A 6,000-nucleotide genomic window follows, 5' to 3' on the forward strand; every position below is an offset into this window, starting at 1 on the left:
ATCATGGAAAAATAGCTTGAAGAAGCTCTCATGTCTTTTATTCAATGTATTAGAGAGATATTCTAGAGAGAGGGAGAGTACAGGAGCCAAAAGTCCTCTTGCATGTAGGGTTTAGGTCCCTTTTATAGGGTTAGCACCCATACTTGCATACTTCTACGTACCAAATACTTAGGGTCGTATACCCGGGGTATGTTCCCTATCAAGTAGCCCCCTCAGTCCGAGCCTTGACGTCGAGTCAACAAGGAAGGGGTCGGGCTAGAAAACTGGCCTTACAGTCCGCGACTCACGCTAGTTGCCTCGTTAAAAACCTTGGGCTAAGAAAAAACCCAGTGGGAAAAAATCCTAGCCAAGGAAAAAAGAGCACAACTTTAAAAGCCAATGAGGAAGAGTTCGAGCTGGAGAGACTGGCTGTATAGCCTGCGACTTACGCCGGTTGACTCGTTAAAAACCTTAGACTAAGAAAAAACCCAGCGGGAAAAAATCTTAGCTAAGCAAAAAAGAGCACAACCTTAAGCATAGTCTTTTGGACTACAAGGGTCGGCTGAACTCTCCCGATCTAGGGATTGGAATTGCGATACGATTGAGATGTCGAATTTTACTGATCTAACGACCGGATGGTCGGGAGGTCGAACCTAATTGCGATTTAGAGATTCAAGTCTCTAACATGATTAAAAGACCAAATCTTACCGATCTAGGGATCGGGCCTTTACCAATTGAGAGATTGGTGTTTTAAATGAGGTCTAGCGCTCAACTTTTACCAATCAAGGGATTGGATTTATTTGAGGCGGAATACCGACGTGGCGAGTTGAATTGCCTACCTCGTAGGGCTTAATGCCGGGAATTGGTCCCGGGCTAACTGTACCGGTGTGGCGATATGATGCCGATTTAATCGGGCTTAAAATGCTGGTGGTGGTAATGCCGACCTAACCGGACTTAACTGCCTACTACATAGGACTTGTACCAGGGTATGATATCGGGCTCACCGAGCCGATGGTGGCGATGCCTACCTAATCGGGCCTGTAGTGCCGATGGTGGCCATACCGACCTAATCGTGCTTATAACGCCGGTGGTGGTAATGCCAACCTAACCGGACTTAGTACATGACTAATATATATACATGGTCGTGTACAATTTACAAAGCAATGTAAACGATGGTAATTCTTCCTCCTCGGTACAAAGACTGTAGTTTTTTTCGACTTTTCGGTCGTAATCATCCCATGTATAAACATATGTAAAGAGTGTATATGAAAAGTAGAGATATCATGGGAAAATAGCTTGAAGAAGCTCTCATGTCTTTTATTCAATGTATTAGAGAGATATTCTAGAGAGAGGGAGAGTACAGGAGTCAAAAGTCCTCTTGCATGTAGGGTTTAGGTCCCTTTTGTAGGATTAGCACCCGTACTCGCATACGTCTACGTACCAAATACTCAGGGCCGTATACCCGGGGTATATTCCCTATCAACTACATGGTAACAAAGTCAGTAGTACTAAAAAAAAAACTTCAATTTTAGTACTATTGTGACATCACATTTAGTCTTTACTCTTTTAAATTTTTATCTTATTAGATTATATTTGTATTTGTTTGTCAATGTATTTAAAATTTTGTTATGAGAAAATTGTAATTTATGCCCCTCCATAATATGCCAATTATCAATGTCACTCGTGAATTATTAGTGGTGTAAATGTTGCCTATCAATTTTCAAAAATGATACATATATTGCCCCTCTCGTGGTGTAAATATTGCCCCTTCTTTGGTACGGGAGGGGCAATATATGTACCGTTTTTGAAAATTGAAGGTCAACATTTACACCACTAATAATTTAGTGATGACATTGATAATTAGCATATTATGCAGGGGCAAAAATTACAATTTTTCCTTTTGTTATTTTGAACATTCAACCAAGAATATGTAATTTAATCATTTACTATGCCTCATTTACTTGCCATGCTTACTATTAATTGATCAAATCAATTCTTCTATTCTTTAATTAATTTTAAGAATAAGAATCACATAGGCCACTGAATTACACAATCATCGAACTCAAAAACAATACAATTGGATCCCTAAACTACACAAATTCATACAATTTAACTCAAAATGATATGATGTGTCAAGTTATCAATTTTAAAAATAATATTTTAAAATAATTTTAAATAAAATAATTAATTCAAAAAAAAAAAACCAATCATCTTTGTCGTCTCTATGGCCAGGCGACAAAGGTTCCTTCGTCCCTTCTTAATTATGAGATACACAAAATAAAACAGAAGTTGTAATTTTTTTACACTAACATATAATTTCTCTCCTCTCATCAACTTCTTTAATTAAATAATAAAATTACATGAAATTAAAATTTGAATTTGCTCTAATAATAATATATTTAATATATCAATTTAAAAAAAGAGAGTAAGAAAGATCGCGCATTCCTTTCATAGTGAAAATTTTTTCAAGACTCCATCTTTTCCCCATCCAATATGGGAACATCACATATCAGATAGAAACAGAAGAGGTGCTTCTCTAGTCAGCGGAAGTCTTGAGACTCATTGTTCAAGCGGCAACATAGTATAATTTTTTTACTTTTTTAGTGCTGAGGGCACATTATTTATTTATTTTTTATTAGTGTTTTGACTCATTTACTTTACGAAAGAGGTCAAATAATTTGATATTTTATGCAAATGCCATTTACTAAACAACACTTTGGTGCGTAAAATAACTAACAATTGTTAGGACGATGGTTGAAAAAATCGCTAGGCGCTCGGGGAGTGGGAGCGCCTAGCACCTAAGACATCTAGGCGAGGATTAATCGGTGCCGGTACATTTTTTTTATAATTTTTTTTATATTTTTAATTTTTAAAGACTAATACTAAAATATTAAATATTAACCTAAAAAATATAGAGTTTGTACAATTTAGGGTTATTTTGCTCAAAACGATGTTATTTTTAAGTGAAATAACCCATTTAATAAAAAAAGAATAGTTAATTGGCCGACTAGACGACCTAGGAGGTCTAGTCGGCGCTTAGGAGGCATAAGCGGTCAGTGGTTAGGACTCTAACAATCCTAGTTGTATGTAGGGCTGGGCAAAACCGTACGAGTTACCCAAACCGAACCAAAAAACCAATAGGTTCATGTTTTTGAAGAACCGAACAGTTCGGTTTAAAACCGAACCGAACAAAAAAAATGAACGATTTTTTAATTAAATATAAATATATATTATATATAATTAATTAATAAATATTATATATATATATATATATAATATTTCGAAACTTGAATGAATTTGGAATTCATTCCAATTTACTGGATTGAATTTCCAATGGAAATTCATTCTAGTTTTGAAATTTCAAATTTTAATTTTTTTTAAATATTTATTTGAATTGTTAATTTGTTATCTTGGTATTTATATTTAGATATTAAATTTGAGATATGTGATGTTGAATGCATAGTTATTACAACGCCTCATTACATCGAGGCAGCCCCCGACCACCTTGTCGCCTAGGAAATGTTAAAATTCAGCGGTCGTAAACCGAAGCGAAACCAAACTGCTTCTAATTGAACTGAAACCAAACCGACCTCAAATGTTAAACCGAATGGTTTAATTTTTTTAAAACGGAAAAACCGAAACCAAAACCAAAAAAAACCAAACCGAAGACTGAAACGCCCACACCTAGTTGTATGTGTCCTAAATAGGTTGACGGGTCTGCTGCTTCCACAAAACGGACTAATTCGAACACTTCTCCTGCTGTTGTTACAAATTTGTTGTCTAGAGTATCAAATTGACGGATCACAATTTTTTAGTTATGTCGATGGTACTGTTCCCTGCCTGTCCGTAACGCTGCCTCTCCAAACCTGGAGAATGCCTTTTGGGTGCAGCAAGATCAAGCGATAATGTCTATACTAAATCCCTCAATTTATGAAAAAGTAATGCACTTTGCGGTCAAATCCTAATCACAATAACAAATCGGCGGCGATACATTTGCTTTTGATGGAAGTGTAAATTTTAAGTTGACATACCAATTGTTTGATGATATTCATATAAATCAACTTATTATTCATATAGGGTTCTAAGGTATAGCCAGTAAACACCAATTTTATTAAAGTTGGATATTACGAGAATTTTGTTTTCTTATTCCGTGTCAACTTGGCAAAACACACTCTTTTCAATTCTGTTTTCTTACGTTAATGAGTAAATATAATAAAAATCCGTACGATCAATGAACTTAAAATGAATTGTCGATAGCCCCTTGTTTGAAATAATACGAAATACTAACAAATAAGACTTAATTGACAAAAAAACAAACCTTATATTTGGTGTCTATAATACTTAGAACAAGTGTTTATGTAAAATGTTAAGGAGCTAAAGAAAAACCTAAAACACATCAATAACAGATATTGCAAAATCATTTTTTAAAACAAGAAAAAAGGGAAGGCCTCAGAGATCTTGGTGGAAAGTAATCATCAGATGGGTATTCCCATCAAGAGTAGCAAATATTTTATAACATCACCGGCCAAATTTCATTTTATTTTCAGAACACCCACTGCAACTAAGAACAACCCTAAAAAATAAAATAATTTAAAATATAACAAAACATTTTCAAAAAAATCATATAAATTGTAACAAGGAGTCAGAAGTAGCTGGTTGTTGTTCTCACGATTAAAATCAATGGGAATCCGTCTGTTTCTTTCATCATACTCCCCGCATCACGATTCAAATTTTCCACAAATTATAAACCAAAAACTCCAGAAAAAAAAAATGCAGAAACGAATCGGTGTATCTACCTTGTCACCGAAAAACCCTAGTAAAAGAAAGGGAAGATTCGGAGCTAAAGGTAGACACATATATACAGGAATGATATATATGCTTTTGAGTTTGGTGTTGCCTAAGGATAGATCCCTTGATCCATCGATTCAGATTTGGATTCCGATCAAGAAATTTGCAATGTTAGGCTTTTCTAACTTCAGATCAAACACAAGAGAAAAACACAGAAAGACGAAGAAGAGAAGAAGCAGATTGGGGAATGAAAGTAGAATGAGATTTGGGGGATTGCTTATGTGTTTATATATTGGGATAATGGGTGGGTTAAATAAACCCTAGCGGCGTAGATTGCCAATCCTCAACTCTCAAGCTTGCGACGATCAAATATGGGCCTATTCCCATTATCTGACCCATTACAGTAACCCCGTACTAATATTTCTGGGCTTTCTTTTTTAATTTATATATGAACAACAGAAGGACTTTTCCTACACAGGCTATATCATCAATCAATGTTTTAGCATTATATTCAGCTTCGATTTTTTAGTGTGTCGTTTTATAAAGAGGTCAGTGAACCAAATAGCTCACACTCTAGCTAGGACTGTTGGCTCTCAGTCTGACTCTCGTTGTTGGGACAGTGTCCCACCTGTTTGTATTCACTCACTCTTATCCATTTCCAGTTAATATATATAATTTCCTTTTTGGTTTTCAAAAAAAAAAAAGAATATATTATTTTAATTAGTATTTTGTATGCACGATGCGCAAAAATTCATGCAAAATATTAAAATATTAATGAATATAAATAATTAAAAATTATAGTTCAAATTGTATACATAAATAATATATGTATTATATGCACACACATATGATTTACTTTCTTTTTTCTTTGTTATGTTTCACAAACATGTATGTGCTTGCAGAGCAGTTTGATACATAAATACTTCTTGAATCAAGTTCAATAGTCTTACTGAAGTATGACATACTCCCTTTTTGTGTCACTAATTATGACTTCACAGGTTTTGCAAGAAGTACTGCGTTGCTACTCTGTTCCAGAAAATATGTTCAGTAGGGTATGCGTAATTATAGATAAGGTCAGCCCTGTACTGTAGCATCTGTTGGTCTGCAGTTGAAATTTAATTAAAATATAATCAATCATTAAATTAATTATATAATAATTTTTAAAAAAAAATATAGAAAAAAGATAGATAGATATAAGTTTATGGTAATAATGATGGAGTCATCAATGTTAGA

The 6,000-nt window shown here is 34.4% G+C and overlaps 2 non-coding genes across 2 annotated transcripts; both read right to left on the reverse strand.

Annotated features, from left to right (window-relative positions):
- Positions 1–4,424: 4,424 nt before the first annotated feature.
- Positions 4,425–4,506, reverse strand: LOC116018022. Its single transcript, XR_004098057.1, has one exon. It is a non-coding gene; the product is annotated as a small nucleolar RNA SNORD24 (small nucleolar RNA).
- Positions 4,507–4,616: 110 nt separating this feature from the next.
- On the reverse strand, positions 4,617–4,693 carry LOC116018037. The gene has a single exon (XR_004098072.1). It is a non-coding gene; the product is annotated as a small nucleolar RNA R12 (small nucleolar RNA).
- Between the last annotated feature and the right edge of the window lie 1,307 nt (positions 4,694–6,000).

The sequence above is a fragment of the Ipomoea triloba genome, chromosome 4, assembly GCF_003576645.1.
Source record: "Ipomoea triloba cultivar NCNSP0323 chromosome 4, ASM357664v1".
Lineage (NCBI taxonomy): Eukaryota > Viridiplantae > Streptophyta > Magnoliopsida > Solanales > Convolvulaceae > Ipomoea > Ipomoea triloba.